Source organism: Oncorhynchus keta, unplaced genomic scaffold, assembly GCF_023373465.1.
Source record: "Oncorhynchus keta strain PuntledgeMale-10-30-2019 unplaced genomic scaffold, Oket_V2 Un_contig_10362_pilon_pilon, whole genome shotgun sequence".
Taxonomy (NCBI): domain Eukaryota; kingdom Metazoa; phylum Chordata; class Actinopteri; order Salmoniformes; family Salmonidae; genus Oncorhynchus; species Oncorhynchus keta.
Window position 1 is genome coordinate 60,801 of NW_026277075.1, and position 23,097 is coordinate 83,897.

The window sequence follows — 23,097 nt, forward strand, 5'->3', positions numbered from 1 at the left end:
TATCCATGAAGGATCCTCCGAACAAGCACCCTAACCCCAACACTAGATATTACTCTGTGTTGTAGACTCACCTCGTTGTTAGCACTCTCCATGAAGGATCCTCCGAACACAGCAGCCATCCAATCACAGGAGGAGATGAGCAGAGGTCTGTGAGCATTGATGGTTCCATCCTCCAACCTGAAGGTGACGTCTGAGACAGAGACATTATAACAACAACCTGAAGGTGACGTCTGAGACAGAGAGACATTATAACAACAACCTGAAGGTGACGTCTGAGACAGAGAGACATTATAACAACAACCTGAAGGTGACGTCTGAGACACAGAGACATTATAACAACAACCTGAAGGTGATGTGTGCCCCAGAGAAACACATTAAACAGAACACATCACCCCCATCCACAGTTCCAAACACATGATAACTTCCTAGTCAAAAGCAACAGAAAACACTTTGATCTACGATGCAGCATGGTTTACCTGTGAAGGTGTTCTTGTTGAGACACTCCTTGATGCGGTTGGATTTCCTGACGTGGAAGGCCTTGGTGATTTCCTGGTTCATGAAGCCTTCATGGTTCATGATGTTTTCCACCATCATCCTCAGGTCAAACACCTCCAGGACCTCTGCGATCTGGGCGATCTTCATCAGATCCCGCTCCTCTTCATCCAGCTCCCCAGTGTAGAGGAACCTCAACACGGCACTGAACGGACCCAGCTGGATGGAGTAGTCCATCTTCACCACCGTCATGTGAGCCGGGGAGCCCGTCACAGGGTTGGTCACACTCTCCTTGTGGATGCTGTAGAAGGCCTTGCTCCAGGAGGCCAAGGACAGCTTGGTGCGCCGGTGCTTACCAGAGAAGCTCATCATCTTCAGGGTGCCGTCACTCTTTGAGGCCCGGAGGGAGCAGGGAGAGAGGTTGGGGAGCACAGCCACGTCCTCCTCTGTGTCCAGACTAAGGGTCCTGAGGAGAGAGTCCCGGGCATGCCGTTCCGTCACCACCAGGCACTGGGACTCGTCACTGAAGTCCATCTGGAAACAATCACATTTATAACGGGTTTTTTTATGGCAAAGTGCTCTACAGAAACCCAACCGGAAACCACAGAGAGCAAGCAATACTGAGGCAGTAGCACAGCGGCTAGGAATAAAAACCTAGAAGGAAGGACACCGAGAGAGGAACTAGAGAGGAACCGAGAGAGGAACAGAGAGAGGAACCTAGAGAGGAACCTAGAGAGGAACCTAGAGAGGAACCTAGAGAGGAACCTAGAGAGGAACCTAGAGAGGAAACTAGAGAAGAACCTAGAGAGGAACCTAGAGAGGAAGGAAACTAGAGAGGGAAACTAGAGAGGGAGAGGAACCTAGAGAGGAACCGAGAGAGAGGAACCTAGAGAGGAACCTAGAGAGGAACCTAGAGAGGAGGAAACTAGAGAGGAAACTAGAGAGGAAACTAGAGAGGAACCAGGAGGAAAGAGACACTACCTGGAACAGGTCATAAAACTTAGAGGAGGAGGTAGAGAGGTAGATCTTGTGGGCGAAGATGTGGATGTGGTCCTGGAGGATGAACATGACGTCAGCACAAAGAGGGCTGTCCAATAGGAGGCCAGGACCCTCCCCGTTGTTGATGACACACTCTGGAATCTTGATGAGAGGGGCGGTGCTTTGGGCGGCAGGAAGGGCGCCTGGAGGAGGGGCTTCTGGACCTTCCGGAGGTGGGACTTCAGAACTGCAGGTGTCGGCGGGAGATGGCGCGGCTCGAATGGCATTGTCGAAGATGTCCTTGATGCCAAACTGGTCGAACACACTGGTCTCATAGTAGGAGATGCCCAGCTCCTTGGCCACCTCCCGGCCACTCTCTGGAGGAAGGATGTCTCCGGGCTTTATCGGCCTGGTGGGGAGGAAATAAGAGCTATTCTCAATACGGAAGAATACAAAGTCATTATTTATTAAATGTATGTAAACCAGTTTGCTTAATTTAATAAAATGTCAGTAGTTACTGCACAGAGTTTCAACTAACACTAAAACGTATAGATTTCGTCAACCAAAACCAGCTACATGATGACGTAATGCTGATTGGCTAGTGGCCTCCTGGCCCTGTTGACAGCCACATGGTGACATAATGCTGATTCTATACCTGGCTAGTGGCCTCCTGGCCCTGTTGACAGCCACATGGTGACATAATGCTGATTCTATACCTGGCTAGTGGCCTCCTGGCCCTGTTGACAGTCACATGGTGACATAATGCTGATTCTATACCTGGCTAGTGTCCTCCTGGCCCTGTTGACAGTCACATGGTGACATAATGCTGATTCTATACCTGGCTAGTGGCCTCCTGGCCCTGTTGACAGCTACATGGTGACATAATGCTGATTCTATACCTGGCTAGTGGCCTCCTGGCCCTGTTGACAGCCACATGGTGACATAATGCTGATTCTATACCTGGCTAGTGGCCTCCTGGCCCTGTTGACAGCCACATGGTGACATAATGCTGATTCTATACCTGGCTAGTGGCCTCCTGGCCCTGTTGACAGCCACATGGTGACATAATGCTGATTCTATACCTGGCTAGTGGCCTCCTGGCCCTGTTGACAGCTACATGGTGACATAATGCTGATTCTATACCTGGCTAGTGGCCTCCTGGCCCTGTTGACAGCTACATGGTGACATAATGCTGATTCTATACCTGGCTAGTGGCCTCCTGGCCCTGTTGACAGCTACATGGTGACATAATGCTGATTCTATACCTGGCTAGTGGCCTCCTGGCCCTGTTGACAGCTACATGGTGACATAATGCTGATTCTATACCTGGCTAGTGGCCTCCTGGCCCTGTTGACAGCTACATGGTGACATAATGCTGATTCTATACCTGGCTAGTGGCCTCCTGGCCCTGTTGACAGTCACATGGTGACATAATGCTGATTCTATACCTGGCTAGTGGCCTCCTGGCCCTGTTGACAGCTACATGGTGACATAATGCTGATTCTATACCTGGCTAGTGGCCTACTTGCCCTGTTGACAGCCACATGGTGACATAATGCTGATTCTATACCTGGCTAGTGGCCTCCTGGCCCTGTTGACAGTCACATGGTGACATAATGCTGATTCTATACCTGGCTAGTGGCCTCCTGGCCCTGTTGACAGCCACATGGTGACATAATGCTGATTCTATACCTGGCTAGTGGCCTCCTGGCCCTGTTGACAGTCACATGGTGACATAATGCTGATTCTATACCTGGCTAGTGGCCTCCTGGCCCTGTTGACAGTCACATGGTGACATAATGCTGATTCTATACCTGGCTAGTGGCCTCCTGGCCCTGTTGACAGCCACATGGTGACATAATGCTGATTCTATACCTGGCTAGTGGCCTCCTGGCCCTGTTGACAGTCACATGGTGACATAATGCTGATTCTATACCTGGCTAGTGGCCTCCTGGCCCTGTTGACAACTACATGGTGACATAATGCTGATTCTATACCTGGCTAGTGGCCTCCTGGCCCTGTTGACAGTCACATGGTGACATAATGCTGATTCTATACCTGGCTAGTGGCCTCCTGGCCCTGTTGACAGCTACATGGTGACATAATGCTGATTCTATACCTGGCTAGTGGCCTCCTGGCCCTGTTGACAGCTACATGGTGACGTAATGCTGATTCTATACCTGGCTAGTGGCCTCCTGGCCCTGTTGACAGTCACATGGTGACATAATGCTGATTCTATACCTGGCTAGTGGCCTCCTGGCCCTGTTGACAGTCACATGGTGACATAATGCTGATTCTATACCTGGCTAGTGGCCTCCTGGCCCTGTTGACAGCTACATGGTGACATAATGCTGATTCTATACCTGGCTAGTGGCCTCCTGGCCCTGTTGACAGCTACATGGTGACATAATGCTGATTCTATACCTGGCTAGTGGCCTCCTGGCCCTGTTGACAGTCACATGGTGACATAATGCTGATTCTATACCTGGCTAGTGGCCTCCTGGCCCTGTTGACAGCTACATGGTGACATAATGCTGATTCTATACCTGGCTAGTGGCCTCCTGGCCCTGTTGACAGCTACATGGTGACATAATGCTGATTCTATACCTGGCTAGTGGCCTCCTGGCCCTGTTGACAGTCACATGGTGACATAATGCTGATTCTATACCTGGCTAGTGGCCTCCTGGCCCTGTTGACAGCTACATGGTGACATAATGCTGATTCTATACCTGGCTAGTGGCCTCCTGGCCCTGTTGACAGTCACATGGTGACATAATGCTAATTCTCTATACCTGGCTAGTGGCCTCCTGGCCCTGTTGACAGCCTCCAGATCAGCGTAACGCAGGTCCAGCTGACAACCCACCAGGATGACAGGCGTCCTGGGACAAAAGTGCTTGATCTCCATGTGCCACATGGTCTTGACGTGATGCAGAGAGTTGGGGTTGGCGATGGAGAAACACAGCACAACCACGTCTGACCTGGAGAGAACAGACAGGAGCCAGAAAGACACACAGAAAGCTACTGTTTTATTTTATTTGTCACATACACATGGTTAGCAGATGTTAATGCGAGTGTAGCGAAATGCTTGTGCTTCTAGTTCCGACAATGCAGTAATAACCAACAAGTAATCTAACTAACAATTCCAAAATTACAATGTAAGTGGGATAAAGAATATGTACATAAAGATATATGAATGAGTGATGGTACAGAGCAGCATAGGCTCTACAGTAGATGGTATTGAGTACAGTATATACATATGAGATGAGTATGTAAACAAAGTGGCATAGTTAAAGTGGCTAGTGATACATGTATTACATAAGGATGCAGTCGATGATATAGAGTACAGTATATAAGTATGCATATGAGATGAATAATGTAGGGTATGTAAACATTATATTAGGTAGCATTGTTTAAAGTGGCTAGTGATATATTTTACATCATTTCCCATCAATTCCCATTATTAAAGTGGCTGGAGTCAGTGTCAGTGTGTTGGCAGCAGCCACTCAATGTTAGTGTTGGCTGTTTAACAGTCTGATGGCCTTGAGATAGAAGCTGTTTTTCAGTCTCTCGGTCCCAGCTTTGATGCACCTGTACTGACCTCGCCTTCTGGATGATAGCGGGGTGAACAGGCAGTGGCTCGGGTGGTTGTTGTCCTTGATGATCTTTATGGCCTTCCTGTAACATCGGGTGGTGTCGGTGTCCTGGAGGGCAGGTAGTTTGCCCCGGTGATGCGTTGTGCAGACCTCACTACACTCTGGAGAGCCTTACGGTTGTGGGCGGGCAGTTGCCGTACCAGGCGGTGATACAGCCCGCCAGGATGCTCTCGATTGTGCATCTGTAGAAGTTTGTGAGTGCTTTTGGTGACAAGCCGAATTTCTTCAGCCTCCTGAGGTTGAAGAGGCGCTGCTGCGCCTTCTTCACGATGCTGTCTGTGTGAGTGGACCAATTCAGTTTGTCTGTGATGTGTATGCCGAGGAACTTAAAACTTACTACCCTCTCCACTACTGTCACATCGATGTGGATAGAGGGGTGTTCCCTCTGCTGTTTCCTGAAGTCCACAATCATCTCCTTAGTTTTGTTGACGTTGAGTGTGAGGTTATTTTCCTGACACCACACTCCGAGGGCCCTCACCTCCTCCCTGTAGGCAGTCTCGTCGTTGTTGGTAATCAAGCCTACCACTGTTGTGTCGACCGCAAACTTGATGATTGAGTTGGAGGCGTGCGTGGCCACGCAGTCGTGGGTGAACAGGGAGTACAGGAGAGGGCTCAGAACGCACCCTTGTGGGGCCCCAGTGTTGAGGATCAGCGGGGTGGAGATGTTGTTGCCTACCCTCACCACCTGGGGGCGGCCCGTCAGGAAGTCAAGTACCCAGTTGCACAGGGCGGGGTCGAGACCCAGGGTCTCGAGCTTGATGACGAGCTTGGAGAGTACTATGGTGTTGAATGCCGAGCTGTAGTCGATGAACAGCATTCTCACATAGGTATTCCTCTTGTCCAGATGGGTTAGGGCAGTGTGCAGTGTGGTTGAGATTGCATCGTCTGTGGACCTATTTGGGCGGTAAGCAAATTGGAGTGGGTCTAGGGTGTCAGGTAGGGTGGAGGTGATATGGTCCTTGACTAGTCTCTCAAAGCACTTCATGATGACGGAAGTGAGTGCTACGGGGCGGTAGTCGTTTAGCTCAGTTACCTTAGCTTTCTTGGGAACAGGAACAATGGTGGCCCTCTCGAAGCATGTGGGAACAGCAGACTGGTATAGGGATTGATTGAATATTTCCGTAAACACACCGGCCAGCTGGTCTGCGCATGCTCTGAGGGCGCGGCTGGGGATGCCGTCTGGGCCTGCAGCCTTGCGAGGGTTAACACGTTTAAATGTTTTACTCACCTCGGCTGCAGTGAAGGAGAGACCGCATGTTTTCGTTGCAGGCCGTGTCAGTGGCACTGTATTGCTTCAAAGCGGGCAAAAAAGTTATTTAGTCTGCCTGGGAGCAAGACATCCTGGTCCGTGACTGGGCTGGGTTTCTTCTTGTAGTCCGTGATTGACTGTAGACCCTGCCACATACCTCTTGTGTCTGAGCCGTTGAATTGAGATTCTACTTTGTCTCTGTACTGACGCTTAGCTTGTTTGATTGCCTTGCGGAGGGAATAGCTACACTGTTTGTATTCGGTCATGTTACCAGTCACCTTGCCCTGATTAAAAGCAGTGGTTCGCGCTTTCAGTTTCACGCTAATGCTGCCATCAATCCACGGTTTCTGGTTAGGGAATGTTTTAATCATTGCTATGGGAACGACATCTTCAACGCACGTTCTAATGAACTCGCACACCGAATCAGCGTATTCGTCAATGTTGTAATCTGACGCAATACGAAACATATCCCAGTCCACGTGATGGAAGCAGTCTTGGAGTGTGGAATCAGCTTAGTCGGACCAGCGTTGGACAGACCTCAGCGTGGGAGCCTCCCATTTTAGTTTCTGTCTGTAGGCAGCATCACTAACTGAGTTCCCTGAATTCCTATCGGACCTTGTTGTCAGGGCAGATAATATTCTAGTTTTTGGTGACTTTGATATTCACATGGAAAAGTCCACAGACCCACTCCAAAAGGCTTTCGGAGCCATCATCGAGTGGGTTTTGTCCAACATGTCTCAAGACTTACTCACTGCCACAGTCAAACTCTGGATCTAGTTTTGTCCCGTGGAATAAATGTTGTGGATCTTAATGTTTTTCCTCATAATCGTGGACGATCGGACCACCATTTTATTACATATGCAACAAATAATCTGCTCAGACCCCAACCAAGGATCATCAAAAGCCATGCTATAAATTCTCAGACAACCCAAATATTCCTAAATTCCCTTCCAGACTCCCTCCACCTACACAAGGACGTCGGAGTACAATTATCGGTTAACCACCTAACTGAGGAACTACATTTAACCTAGTCTCTGACAAGACAACAGCTACAGTACTACACCAAACACAACACCACTCTGACAAGACAAAAGCTACAGTACTACACCAAACACCTGTTATAACAGAGGTAATAATGAATGATTAGAGGGGTGTGGGTTTAAACTGCCTACTAGATGAACAGACAGACAGATCAATGTGTCAGGTGTTCAGCAGTTATAACAGAGGTTATAATGAATGATTAGAGGGGTGTGGGTTTAAACTGCCTTCAAGGTAAACAGACAGACCGACCTCATGTCTCGCCGACATCAACAGATGTTAGAGGATGATGGTGGCAGCTTGACAACGATCAATCCACCAATCAATGAAAGCTCATCGGAGGCACCAGTTCCATTAAGACAGTCTGAGGCATCATTTACGAATAACACAGTCGGATACTAAGATTGAGAGAAAACTAATTTACAGGAAGTCTAAAACCAGCTGAATATTTTAGTGTCCAGAGGGCCAGAGCCGGGAAACCAGGTCGCTGACATTGGGCCAATAGGCTTAACCCACTCGGTGGGAATTGTAACATGGCTCATTAGACAGGATCACTACACTATGCATGCAGCCATCAGTCCATGCCAAATATATCAGGACTCACGTCTATTATGCTACACTGTAAATGACTACACCAAACCAGACCCTAGCAGGGTAGTATACACTACCTAACCAAGCAGAGTAGCATACACTACCTAACCAAGCAGAGTAGCATACACTACCTAACCAAGCAGAGTAGCATACACTACCTAACCAAGCAGAGTAGCATACACTACCTAACCAAGCAGAGTAGCATACACTACCTAACCAAGCAGAGTAGCATACACTACCTAACCAAGCAGAGTAGCATACACTACCTAACCTAGCAGAGTAGCATACACTACCTAACCTAGCAGAGTAGCATACACTACCTAACCAAGCAGAGTAGCATACACTACCTAACCAAGCAGAGTAGCATACACTACCTAACCAAGCAGAGTAGCATACACTACCTAACCAAGCAGAGTAGCATACACTACCTAACCAAGCAGAGTAGCATACACTACCTAACCTAGCAGAGTAGCATACACTACCTAACCAAGCAGAGTAGCATACACTACCTAACCTAGCAGAGTAGCATACACTACCTAACCTAGCAGAGTAGCAGATACTACCTAACCAAGCAGAGTAGCATACACTACCTAACCTAGCAGAGTAGCATACACTACCTAACCTAGCAGAGTAGCATACACTACCTAACCTAGCAGAGTAGCATACACTACCTAACCTAGCAGAGTAGCATACACTACCTAACCTAGCAGAGTAGCATACACTACCTAACCTAGCAGAGTAGCATACACTACCTAACCTAGCAGAGTAGCATACACTACCTAACCTAGCAGAGTAGCATACACTACCTAACCTAGCAGAGTAGCATACACTACCTAACCTAGCAGAGTAGCATACACTACCTAACCTAGCAGAGTAGCAGATACTACCTAACCAAGCAGAGTAGCATACACTACCTAACCAAGCAGAGTAGCATACACTACCTAACCTAGCAGAGTAGCAGATACTACCTAACCAAGCAGAGTAGCATACACTACCTAACCAAGCAGAGTAGCATACACTACCTAACCTAGCAGAGTAGCTGATACTACCTAACCTAGCAGGGTAGTATATACTACCTAACCAAGCAGAGTAGCAGATACTACCTAACCTAGCAGAGTAGCCGATACTACCTAACCTAGCAGGGTAGTATATACTACCTAACCAAGCAGAGTAGCAGATACTACCTAACCAAGCAGAGTAGCAGATACTACCTAACCAAGCAGAGTAGCAGATACTACCTAACCAAGCAGAGTAGCATACACTACCTAACCTAGCAGAGTAGCAGATACTACCTAACCTAGCAGAGTAGCATACACTACCTAACCAAGCAGAGTAGCAGATACTACCTAACCTAGCAGAGTAGCATAAACTACCTAACCTAGCAGAGTAGCATACACTACCTAACCTAGCAGAGTAGCATACACTACCTAACCTAGCAGAGTAGCATACACTACCTAACCTAGCAGAGTAGCATACACTACCTAACCAAGCAGAGTAGCATACACTACCTAACCTAGCAGAGTAGCAGATACTACCTAACCAAGCAGAGTAGCATACACTACCTAACCAAGCAGAGTAGCATACACTACCTAACCTAGCAGAGTAGCCGATACTACCTAACCTAGCAGGGTAGTATATACTACCTAACCAAGCAGAGTAGCAGATACTACCTAACCAAGCAGAGTAGCATACACTACCTAACCTAGCAGAGTAGCAGATACTACCTAACCAAGCAGAGTAGCATACACTACCTAACCAAGCAGAGTAGCATACACTACCTAACCTAGCAGAGTAGCAGATACTACCTAACCTAGCAGACACTACCATCCATCCCATCCTTACCCACACCTACCCATCCATCCCATCCTTATCCATCCCTACCATCCATCCATCCTTACCCACACCTACCCATCCATCCCATCCTTACCCACACCTACCCATCCATCCCATCCTTATCCATCCCATCCTTACCCAGCCCACACTTACCCATCGTTACCCATCCCATCCTTACCCATCCCACCCTTACCCACCCCACCCTTACCCATACCACCCTTACCCATACCACCCTTACCCATCGTTACCCATCCCACCCTTACCTATCGTTACCCATCCCACCCTTACCCATCCCACCCTTACCCATCGTTACCCATCCCACCCTTACCCATCGTTACCCATCCCACCCTTACCCATCCTTACCCACCCCACCCTTACCCATCCCACCCTTACCCATCGTTACCCATCCCACCCTTACCCATCCCATCCTTACCCATCCCACCCTTACCCATCGTTACCCATCCCACCCTTACCCATCCCACCCTTACCCATCGTTACCCATCCCATCCTTACCCACCCTTACCCATCGTTACCCATCCCACCCTTACCCATCGTTACCCATCCCATCCATCCCATCCTTACCCATCCCATCCCATCCTTACCCATCCCACCCTTACCCATCCCACCCTTACCCATCGTTACCCATCCCACCCTTACCTATCGTTACCCATCCCACCCTTACCCATCCCATCGTTACCCATCCCATCCATCCCATCCTTACCCATCCCATCCATCCCATCCTTACCCATCCCATCCCATCCTTACCCAATCCACCCCTACTCATCCTTAGCCATTCCAGAAAAATACGCCTCAGTCCCAGCCTCAGTCCCAGCCTCAGTCCCAGCCTCAGTCCCAGCGCCTCAGCATCCCAGCCTCAGCATCCCAGCCCCAGCATCCCAGCCCCAGCATCCCAGCCCCAGCATCCCAGCCCCAGCATCCCAGCCCCAGGTGTCAGTCTTACCTTCCGTATGCGAAGCGTCTGTCTTTATGATGATCGCCAAAGGTGTCCCACAGCCTGAGAGACACACTGACCTCATCCACCACATCCCTGGAGCGCTCCAACACCTACAGCGGGTCACACAGAGACACATATTAGAAAACATACAGATTTTTAAACAAGATTCATTTAAAATACAGTACATTTAATGCAGGTGGGGGTGAGTGATGACAGGCTGGGGGTGAGGGATGAGAGGCGGGGGTGAGGGATGACAGGCTGGGGGTGAGGGATGACAGGCTGGGGGTGAGGGATGACAGGCTGGGGGTGAGGGATGACAGGCGGGGGGGGTGAGGGATGACAGGCTGGGGGTGAGGGATGACAGGCGGGGGCTGAGGATGACAGGCTGGGGGCTGAGGGATGACAGGCTGGGGGTGAGGGATGACAGGCTGGGGGTGAGGGATGACAGGCTGGGGGTGAGGGATGACAGGCTGGGGGTGAGGGATAACAGGCGGGGGTGAGGGATGACAGGCAGGGGGGTGAGGGATGACAGGCGTGAGGGATGACAGGCGGGGGGGTGAGGATGACAGGCGCGGGGGGGTGAGGATGACAGGGGGGGTGAGGGATGACGGGGGGTGAGGGATGACAGGCGGGGGTGAGGGATGACAGGCGGGGGTGAGGGATGACAGGCTGGGGGTGAGGATGACAGGCGGGGGGTGAGGGATGACAGGCTGGGGGGAGCTGAGGATGACAGGCTGGGGGTGAGGGATGACAGGCGGGGGGGGTGAGGGATGACAGGCGGGGGGGGGTGGGGATGACAGGCGGGGCTGAGGGATGACAGGCTGGGGGCTGAGGGATGACAGGCTGGGGGGTGAGGGATGACAGGCGGGGGGCTGAGGGATGACAGGCGGGGGGGTGAGGGATGACAGGCGGGGGGGTGAGGATGACAGGGGGGTGAGGGATGACAGGCTGGGGGGTGAGTGATGACAGGCGGGGGGTGAGGGATGACAGGCTGGGGGTGAGGGATGACAGGCGGGGGGGTGAGGGATGACAGGCTGGGGGGTGAGGGATGACAGGCGGGGGGGTGAGGGATGACAGGCGGGGGGGTGAGGATGACAGGCTGGGGGGTGAGGAAGACAGGCTGGGGGTGAGGGATGACAGGCTGGGGGTGAGTGATGACAGGCTGGGGGTGAGTGATGACAGGCTGGGGGTGAGTGATGACAGGCTGGGGGTGAGTGATGACAGGCTGGGGGGTGAGTGATGACAGGCTGGGGGGTGAGTGATGACAGGCTGGGGGGTGAGTGATGACAGGCTGGGGGGTGAGTGATGACAGGCTGGGGGGTGAGCGATGATCACTTGAGTGATCAAGTAGGTCTTGAATTAGAGGGTGATGCCTTTAATTTATACACTGATTGAGTCTGTGAAGTTACGGAGATTGTACTCCTGTTAGAGAGGCAGTTCCTCAGTTTAGGGTTCTATAATGTTGATTGGAGATTAACAATGTTTGCAGATCTGTGCCATGTCACTCAGCTGTCATTATCCAATTAACTGTCCATTTATCCATGTGGTCTGTAAATAATAAACATGAATACAATGGCATCAATACTAAGATAAGGCACATTCATTTAGCAATAACAAGATACAGTCTCCATCTGTTAAAATAATACAATGAGTGAAACAAAAATACAAGTAGCTAGCAACATCCTGACCAACCAGCTAACAATTATAGGCGAAAATGTAGCTAATAATATTAGATAGCTAGCATAAAAACAAGATATATAATGATGTAATAATGACATAAATATTCTTAAACTATTGACATCTTTCATCAGTAAAACATATACCTTAATTACAGTTCTGGTAATCACACAGTGATGAATAAATTGGTCAGATGTGTTCACAGCAGTAGGTAGCGAGCTGCACTTGATAATGAACTAAACACGATGCCAGCTCGTGATAGCTGTGACATCATCGCTGAGTACTTAAAGGGACAGGCTTTCTTAGGTAGGGGGGTGAGTGATGACAGGTAGGTAGGGCTGTTTGATGACAGGTAGGGAGGGCTGTTTGATGACAGGTAGGGAGGGCTGGTTGATGACAGGTAGGGAGGGCTGTTTGATGACAGGTAGGGAGGGCTGTTTGATGACAGGTAGGGAGGGCTGTTTGGTGACAGGTAGGGAGGGCTGTTTGGTGACAGGTAGGGAGGGCTGTTTGGTGACAGGTAGGGAGGGCTGTTTGGTGACAGGTAGGGAGGGCTGTTTGGTGACAGGTAGGGAGGGCTGTTTGGTGACAGGTAGGGAGGGCTGTTTGGTGACAGGTAGGGAGGGCTGTTTGGTGACAGGTAGGGAGGGCTGTTTGATGACAGGTAGGGAGGGCTGTTTGGTGACAGGTAGGGAGGGCTGTTTGGTGACAGGTAGGGAGGGCTGTTTGTTGACAGGTAGGGAGGGCTGTTTGGTGACAGGTAGGGAGGGCTGTTTGATGACAGGTAGGAGGGCTGTTTGATGACAGGTAGGGAGGCTGTTTGGTGACAGGTAGGGAGGGCTGTTTGATGACAGGTAGGGAGGGCTGTTTGATGACAGGTAGGGAGGGCTGTTTGATGACAGGTAGGGAGGGCTGTTTGATGACAGGTAGGGAGGGCTGTTTGGTGACAGGTAGGGAGGGCTGTTTGATGACAGGTAGGGAGGGCTGTTTGGTGACAGGTAGGGAGGGCTGTTTGGTGACAGGTAGGGAGGGCTGTTTGGTGACAGGTAGGGAGGGCTGTTTGGTGACAGGTAGGGAGGGCTGTTTGGTGACAGGTAGGGAGGGCTGTTTGTTGACAGGTAGGGAGGGCTGTTTGTTGACAGGTAGGGAGGGCTGTTTGTTGACAGGTAGGGAGGGCTGTTTGATGACAGGTAGGGAGGGCTGTTTGTTGACAGGTAGGGAGGGCTGTTTGATGACAGGTAGGAGGGCTGTTTGATGACAGGTAGGGAGGGCTGTTTGATGACAGGTAGGGAGGGCTGTTTGGTGACAGGTAGGGAGGGCTGTTTGATGACAGGTAGGGAGGGCTGTTTGGTGACAGGTAGGGAGGGCTGTTTGATGACAGGTAGGGAGGGCTGTTTGATGACAGGTAGGGAGGGCTGTTTGATGACAGGTAGGGAGGGCTGTTTGATGACAGGTAGGGAGGGCTGTTTGATGACAGGTAGGGAGGGCTGTTTGATGACAGGTAGGGAGGGCTGTTTGATGACAGGTAGGGAGGGCTGTTTGGTGACAGGTAGGGAGGGCTGTTTGATGACAGGTAGGGAGGCTGTTTGTTGACAGGTAGGAGGGCTGTTTGTTGACAGGTAGGGAGGGCTGTTTGATGACAGGTAGGGAGGGCTGTTTGATGACAGGTAGGGAGGGCTGTTTGATGACAGGTAGGGAGGGCTGTTTGATGACAGGTAGGGAGGGCTGTTTGTTGACAGGTAGGGAGGGCTGTTTGATGACAGGTAGGGAGGGCTGTTTGGTGACAGGTAGGGAGGGCTGTTGATGACAGGTAGGGAGGGCTGTTTGGTGACAGGTAGGGAGGGCTGTTTGGTGACAGGTAGGGAGGGCTGTTTGGTGACAGGTAGGGAGGGCTGTTTGATGACAGGTAGGGAGGGCTGTTTGATGACAGGTAGGGAGGGCTGTTTGATGACAGGTAGGGAGGGCTGTTTGATGACAGGTAGGGAGGGCTGTTTGTGACAGGTAGGGAGGGCTGTTTGATGACAGGTAGGGAGGGCTGTTTGATGACAGGTAGGGAGGGCTGTTTGATGACAGGTAGGGAGGGCTGTTTGATGACAGGTAGGGAGGGCTGTTTGATGACAGGTAGGGAGGGCTGTTTGATGACAGGTAGGGAGGGCTGTTTGATGACAGGTAGGGAGGGCTGTTTGATGACAGGTAGGGAGGGCTGTTTGGTGACAGGTAGGGAGGGCTGTTTGATGACAGGTAGGGAGGGCTGTTTGTTGACAGGTAGGGAGGGCTGTTTGGTGACAGGTAGGGAGGGCTGTTTGTTGACAGGTAGGGAGGGCTGTTTGATGACAGGTAGGGAGGGCTGTTTGATGACAGGTAGGGAGGGCTGTTTGGTGACAGGTAGGGAGGGCTGTTTGGTGACAGGTAGGGAGGGCTGTTTGGTGACAGGTAGGGAGGGCTGTTTGGTGACAGGTAGGGAGGGCTGTTTGATGACAGGTAGGAGGGCTGTTTGATGACAGGTAGGGAGGGCTGTTTGTTGACAGGTAGGAGGGCTGTTTGATGACAGGTAGGGAGGGCTGTTTGATGACAGGTAGGGAGGGCTGTTTGGTGACAGGTAGGGAGGGCTGTATGTTGACAGGTAGGGAGGGCTGTATGATGACAGGTAGGGAGGGCTGTTTGATGACAGGTAGGGAGGGCTGTTTGATGACAGGTAGGGAGGGCTGTTTGGTGACAGGTAGGGAGGGCTGTTTGGTGACAGGTAGGGAGGGCTGTTTGATGACAGGTAGGGAGGGCTGTTTGGTGACAGGTAGGGAGGGCTGTTTGGTGACAGGTAGGGAGGGCTGTTTGGTGACAGGTAGGGAGGGCTGTTTGATGACAGGTAGGGAGGGCTGTTTGATGACAGGTAGGGAGGGCTGTTTGATGACAGGTAGGGAGGGCTGTTTGATGACAGGTAGGGAGGGCTGTTTGATGACAGGTAGGGAGGGCTGTTTGATGACAGGTAGGGAGGGCTGTTTGGTGACAGGTAGGGAGGGCTGTTTGATGACAGGTAGGGAGGGCTGTTTGATGACAGGTAGGGAGGGCTGTTTGATGACAGGTAGGGAGGGCTGTTTGGTGACAGGTAGGGAGGGCTGTTTGGTGACAGGTAGGGAGGGCTGTTTGGTGACAGGTAGGGAGGGCTGTTTGATGACAGGTAGGGAGGGCTGTTTGATGACAGGTAGGGAGGGCTGTTTGATGACAGGTAGGGAGGGCTGTTTGATGACAGGTAGGGAGGGCTGTTTGATGACAGGTAGGGAGGGCTGTTTGGTGACAGGTAGGGAGGGCTGTTTGATGACAGGTAGGGAGGGCTGTTTGATGACAGGTAGGGAGGGCTGTTTGATGACAGGTAGGGAGGGCTGTTTGGTGACAGGTAGGGAGGGCTGTTTGATGACAGGTAGGGAGGGCTGTTTGGTGACAGGTAGGGAGGGCTGTTTGATGACAGGTAGGGAGGGCTGTTTGATGACAGGTAGGGAGGGCTGTTTGATGACAGGTAGGGAGGGCTGTATGATGACAGGTAGGGAGGGCTGTTTGATGACAGGTAGGGAGGGCTGTTTGATGACAGGTAGGGAGGGCTGTTTGGTGACAGGTAGGGAGGGCTGTTTGGTGACAGGTAGGGAGGGCTGTTTGGTGACAGGTAGGGAGGGCTGTATGGTGACAGGTAGGGAGGGTTGTATGATGACAGGTAGGGAGGGCTGTTTGGTGACAGGTAGGGAGGGCTGTTTGGTGACAGGTAGGGAGGGCTGTTTGTTGACAGGTAGGGAGGGCTGTTTGGTGACAGGTAGGGAGGGCTGTTTGGTGACAGGTAGGGAGGGCTGTTTGGTGACAGGTAGGGAGGGCTGTATGGTGACAGGTAGGGAGGGTTGTATGATGACAGGTAGGGAGGGCTGTATGATGACAGGTAGGGAGGGCTGTTTGGTGACAGGTAGGGAGGGCTGTTTGGTGACAGGTAGGGAGGGCTGTTTGATGACAGGTAGGGAGGGCTGTTTCAGCTGCAGTGTAGAGAGACAGGTAGTGACAGACTGTATTGGTCTATAGCCCAGACCGTAGGGACATGTGTTCGGGTTAAGGGTCAGGGTTAGGTATGGTACCTCTTGACAGACTCTGTATTGGTCTATAGCCCAGACCGTAGGGACATGTGTTCGGGTTAGGGGTCAGGGTTAGGTATGGTACCTCTTGACAGACTCTGTACTGGTCTATAGCCCAGACCGTAGGGACGTGTGTGGCCAGTAGTTGGTACTGGTTCAGAGTGGTGTTGCAGGCCCGAGCACAGATCAGCCGTGTCTTCCCTACGGCGTTGTCCCCCACCACAACACACTTAATGGTCTCAACATTGGGTCTCTCGTAGTCCATACTACTGTCCAGGGCCCTGTGTGACGGGAGAGGAAACAGGCTCACGTTGGATGATGATGTAACGGCAGGTAGTAGATCGTCTAAACAACGCAGATGAACAACGTAACGTAGGTACACGTTTACATTAAGACTTCATTTTCACGCAGTTCATATTCAAAACAACCCTGAAACACGTTCTAATAAGCAGCTATTCACATTCTTATGATTATACTGATGACATGGCAACAGGACAGTATTAACACTGAGGTCCACTAATCTGTCACTCTGCTGCTCTAGAACCACACTGCTGCAGAACACATCCAGAGGTCAGGGAATAGAGGGAGGAGGAGGAAACTGGCTCTAATCCGCAGCCCTGCATCCAAAACAAATCAGTTTAGCTCTTCAACAGAGTAGGGACTATGGAACCAACCAAGCTTTGTGTTTGCTTCAGCCGTTACACTACTGTTGAATTTACACTTGTTGTTTAGTATTGTCTGAGGTCAGAAGAGGGGACAACTGAACGGTCTGGGGTAAAGAGGGGCCAGCCGACAGGTCTCTGGTAAAGAGGGGCCAACTGAACGGTCTGGGGTAAAGAGGGGCCAGCCGACAGGTCTCTGGTAAAGAGGGGCCAGCTGAACGGTCTGGGGTAAAGAGGGGCCAGCTGAACGGTCTGGGGTAAAGAGGGGCCAGCTGACAGGTCTGGGGTAAAGAGGGGCCAACTGAACGGTCTGGGGTAAAGAGGGGCCAGCCGACAGGTCTCTGGTAAAGAGGGGCCAACTGACAGGTCTCTGGTAAAGAGGGGCCAGCCGACAGGTCTTGGGTAAAGAGGGGCCAGCCGACAGGTCTGGGGTAAAGAGGGGCCAGCTGACAGGTCTCGGGTAAAGAGGGGCCAGCCGACAGGTCTCGGGTAAAGAGGGGCCAACTGACCGGTCTCTGGTAAAGAGGGGCCAGCTGACAGGTCTCGGGTAAAGAGGGGCCAGCTGACAGGTCTCGGGTAAAGAGGGGCCAACTGAACGGTCTCTGGTAAAGAGGGGCCAGCCGACAGGTCTCGGGTAAAGAGGGGCCAGCTGACAGGTCTCGGGTAAAGAGGGGCCAGCTGACAGGTCTCGGGTAAAGAGGGGCCAGCTGACAGGTCTCGGGTAAAGAGGGGCCAGCTGACAGGTCTCGGGTAAAGAGGGGCCAGCTGACAGGTCTCGGGTAAAGAGGGGCCAGCTGACAGGTCTCGGGTAAAGAGGGGCCAGCTGACAGGTCTCGGGTAAAGAGGGGCCAGCTGACAGGTCTCGGGTAAAGAGGGGCCAGCTGACAGGTCTCGGGTAAAGAGGGGCCAGCTGACAGGTCTCGGGTAAAGAGGGGCCAGCTGACAGGTCTCGGGTAAAGAGGGGCCAGCTGACAGGTCTCGGGGAAAGAGGGGCCAGCTGACAGGTCTCGGGAAAGAGGGGCCAGCTGACAGGTCTCGGGTAAAGAGGGGCCAGCTGACAGGTCTCGGGTAAAGAGGGGCCAGCTGACAGGTCTCGGGGAAAGAGGGGCCAGCTGACAGGTCTCGGGTAAAGAGGGGCCAGCTGACAGGTCTCGGGTAAAGAGGGGCCAGCTGAAAGGTCTCGGGTAAAGAGAGGCCAGGTGACAGGTAGGATTTAGTCCTACTGTATGGCATTCAGAACAGTTGACCTCAGAAGCTAAGAGGAGAAAATGGGCCTAGTCAGCACCAGTGATGTCTCTGACAGAGGAGAAGGGGCCAGTCAACACCAGTGATGCTACTCTGAAGGAGAGGGGCCTAGTCAGCACCAGTGATGCTACTCTGACAGAGAGGGACCCAGCTGCACCAGGTCTACTCTGAAAGAGGGGCCTAGTCAACACCAGTGGCTCTCTGACAGGAAAAGGGGCCAGTCAGCACCAGTGATGCTCTCTGACAGAGGAGAGGGGCCAGTCAGCACCAGTGATGCTACTCTGACAGATGAGAAAATGGGCCAGTCAGCACCAGTGGTCTCTGACAGAGGAGGAAACGGACCAGTCAGCACCAGTGATGCTACTCTGAAAGGAGGAAACGGACCAGTCAGCACCAGTGATGCTACTCTGACAGAGACGGGCCTAGTCAGCACCAGTGATGCTACTCTGACAGAGGAGGAAACGGACCTAGTCAGCACCAGTGATGCTACTCTGACAGAGGGGAAACGGACCTAGTCAGCACCAGTGATGCTACTCTGAGAGGAGTCTCGGGTAAAGAGGGGCCTAGTCAGCACCAGTGATGCTACTCTGAAAGAGGTCTCGGGGAAAGAGTCAGCACCAGTGATGCTACTCTGACAGAGGAGGAAACGGACCAGTCAGCACCAGTGATGCTCTCTGACAGAGGAAAGAGGGCCTAGTCAGCACCAGTGATGCTCTCTGACAGAGGGGGAAGCGGACCTAGTCAGCACCAGTGTCTACTCTGACAGGGTAAAGACGGGCCAGCTGATGCTCTCTGACAGAGGAGCTGAACGGACCTAGTCAGCACCAGTGATGCTACTCTGACAGGAGGAAACGGGCCTAGTCAACACCAGTGATGCTACTCTGACAGGAGAAACGGGCCTAGTCAGCACCAGTGATGCTACTCTGACAGAGGAGGAAACGGACCTAGTCAGCACCAGTGATGCTACTCTGACAGAGGAGAAAATGGGCCTAGTCAGCACCAGTGATGCTACTCTGAAAGAGGAGGAAACGGGCCTAGTCAGCACCAGTGATGCTACTCTGACAGAGGAGGAAACGGACCTAGTCAGCACCAGTGATGCTACTCTGACAGAGGAGGAAACGGGCCTAGTCAGCACCAGTGATGCTACTCTGACAGAGGAGGAAACGGGCCTAGTCAGCACCAGTGATGCTACTCTGACAGAGGAGGAAACGGGCCTAGTCAGCACCAGTGATGCTACTCTGACAGAGGAGGAAACGGACCTAGTCAGCACCAGTGATGCTACTCTGACAGAGGAGGAAACGGGCCTAGTCAGCACCAGTGATGCTACTCTGACAGAGGAGGAAACGGACCTAGTCAGCACCAGTGATGCTACTCTGACAGAGGAGGAAACGGACCTAGTCAGCACCAGTGATGCTACTCTGACAGAGGAGGAAACGGGCCTAGTCAGCACCAGTGATGCTACTCTGACAGAGGAGGAAACGGGCCTAGTCAGCACCAGTGATGCTACTCTGACAGGAGGAAACGGGCCTAGTCAGCACCAGTGATGCTACTCTGACAGGAGGAAACGGGCCTAGTCAGCACCAGTGATGCTACTCTGACAGAGGAGGAAACGGACCTAGTCAGCACCAGTGATGCTACTCTGACAGGAGGAAACGGGCCTAGTCAACACCAGTGATGCTACTCTGACAGAGGAGGAAACGGGCCTAGTCAGCACCAGTGATGCTACTCTGACAGAGGAGGAAACGGGCCTAGTCAGCACCAGTGATGCTACTCTGACAGAGGAGGAAACGGGCCTAGTCAGCACCAGTGATGCTACTCTGACAGAGGAGGAAACGGGCCTAGTCAGCACCAGTGATGCTACTCTGACAGAGGAGGAAACGGGCCTAGTCAGCACCAGTGATGCTACTCTGACAGAGGAGGAAACGGGCCTAGTCAGCACCAGTGATGCTACTCTGACAGAGGAGGAAACGGGCCTAGTCAGCACCAGTGATGCTACTCTGACAGAGGAGGAAACGGGCCTAGTCAGCACCAGTGATGCTACTCTGACAGAGGAGGAAACGGGCCTAGTCAGCACCAGTGATGCTACTCTGACAGAGGAGGAAACGGGCCTAGTCAGCACCAGTGATGCTACTCTGACAGAGGAGGAAACGGGCCTAGTCAGCACCAGTGATGCTACTCTGAAAGAGGAGGGCACGGGCCTAGTCAGCACCAGTGATGCTACTCTGACAGAGGAGGAAATGGGCCTAGTCAGCACCAGTGATGCTAGAAATGGGCCTAGTCAGCACCAGTGATGCTACTCTGAAAGAGTAGGCCTGAGTGTAACAACATGGCAGAGGTTTGACAACACGAGATATTCCCCAAAATGGGCCTGAGTGTAACAACATGGCAGAGGTTTGACAACACGAGATATTCCCCAAAATGGGCCTGAGTGTAACAACATGGCAGAACTTCACTGTACCCTGCAATTACATTTGTGACCCTGTGCATGTGACTAATAAACTAATCTAATTAGCTTCATACATTTTTTTAAATAATTAAACATGACTTGTTTATAATTTCAGAAGATAGTTGATGGGAGTCTGCTGCTTGGCATAATCACTGATGTCATTTAGGTGCAAAGTCTTTAAACGTTTCCAAACCTCCACGATGTGTTTCACAACCAGACTGCTGTAGTTTACTCGAAATTGACACTAACTTGGGACTCAAAATAATGAAATCAATCAAATAATGTAACAAGGATGATGTCCTTGCATGATAGAATTTGTATCCACATTAAAATGAGTTGAAGTGCCTCGTGCCAAGCACAGCTCTGTAATGACATAACAGAGAGGACGACACCCGAGTCTTCCTTCCAGTTGGCCAAAATGTCATAACAGAAGCACCGCACCTACCGTTCTCTAGGGCTGAGTGAGTGTGATCTGGTCAACCAAAACTACAGGCAGGAGGAGTTCAGAGTGCCATTCAATAATTGCAGGTAGCTCGATGGCTCCTGTACAAATAAGAATCGCTCGCCGCTAGCTAGGCAAATACTGCAAGATCATTTCGTAACTGGTATCACGCGCCAGCATGTCGAACGTTAATCCTTTTCTCCCAATGGAACATTAACCACTACTATGTATCCGGCTTGATTGTTCGGGCTGCCTTCAGAAGTACTCCGTCCGTCCCCATCCGAGCGCGCTTCGGGGGGAAAAATAATCTGCAGCCACAACAGCGCTGAACAAAACGACGTGATGCGGCTTCCATGGTGACGTCAAGCCCCGTCAGTTCTATTTATAGCGCGAGGCGAGCTACGGTTTCATTCAGAAAACCAGGTGGTTCAGCCCGCGACGGGAGAGGTTATACGCGGACGCCGAGTGTCTAAGTTGATGACGTTTGGAGCGCAGTTGAGAGTCGAGTGGAGACAAACGGATTCGGTTCAGTCAGTCATCCTGATTCTCAGTTAGCGGATTTATGTTTTTGTCTAGAAATGTCAGTGATCATTTGAAACGTGTCTGTCGAAGTTGGGACGCGGGAGTGTTCAGAATCATTCCGTTCTACCGGAGTAATAGTGTTATTTATTTATTTAGACATAAATGTCTCTTTAGACCGACATTAATACCATACTTGTACATTTTCGGGGAAAACCACTACAATGAATGTGCTTTAGCTTTCACCCTGGCCTGATATTGGCTACACTATATATCTATCTACTTCCACCTCCAGCAGGAGCGATGACAGTGATGTGGCCCATGTTGTATCACATCCGGCCGTGATTAGGAGTCCCATAGAGCGGCGCACAATTGGCCCAGCGTCGTCCAGGTTTGGCCGGGGTAGGCCGTGATTGTAAATAATAATTTGTTCTTAACAGACTTTCCTTGTTAAATTAAATAAAAACATGTTGTGATGTCGGCTCGCAGCGCAAACTCTCCCCATTGAGCAGTGTAGACTGTATCACGGTGACATCCCGACAGTTACTACCACTATTACAAGTTATTTATCGCGTAGGCTGCTATCCTACTCGGAATAATATCAAGTGGGATGGAACAAAATGAAGATGGTGACCAATACTACAAGTGATTTCTCCCTCGGCCATCGAAATAAACATCACTTTCTTTTACAAGTTTGAACTAGTGCCATGCTGCGTCTGTTGCTAAACTTTATCGGAAGGGCTTATCAGGACGACTGCCTGAACCGAATTCATTTGTCTCCACACACCCTTCACTTTTAAACTGCGCAACATACATCATCCATGTGGGCACCAGGCTTGTCTGTATAGCCTGTCCCGCTGGAGACAGAGCGAGACCGGGCAGGGAGGGACGCTGCTGAGCTGAGCGTTTCGACCGATGCCATCTGTGAATATAGGAGCCATGTTTATCATTTTAGAGAAATATGTTATACAGAATATAAACATTTGATAAAGTTCTAACTGAAGTGGTATTGACAACAAGGTAAATATCTTGTGCACTAATGATATACTGTACCGGGCAAGCTGTAGTATCTGGACCATTATGTCTCAACTGACACTGAAGTCCAGGCACTAAAGAGGACAGCTGCAAAAGGCGTCATTAATATTAAAATGAGTTATGTAAGCCTTCCATTGTAATGATGCAGAGATTGGAAACGGAACATAATCATGTGA

General features: G+C 51.2%; 1 pseudogene; it reads right to left on the reverse strand.

Moving 5' to 3' along the window:
- Window positions 1-21,837, reverse strand: part of LOC127916964 (rho-related BTB domain-containing protein 1-like) — a 66,095-nt pseudogene extending 44,258 nt beyond the window's left edge.
- Window positions 21,838-23,097: the final 1,260 nt, after the last annotated feature.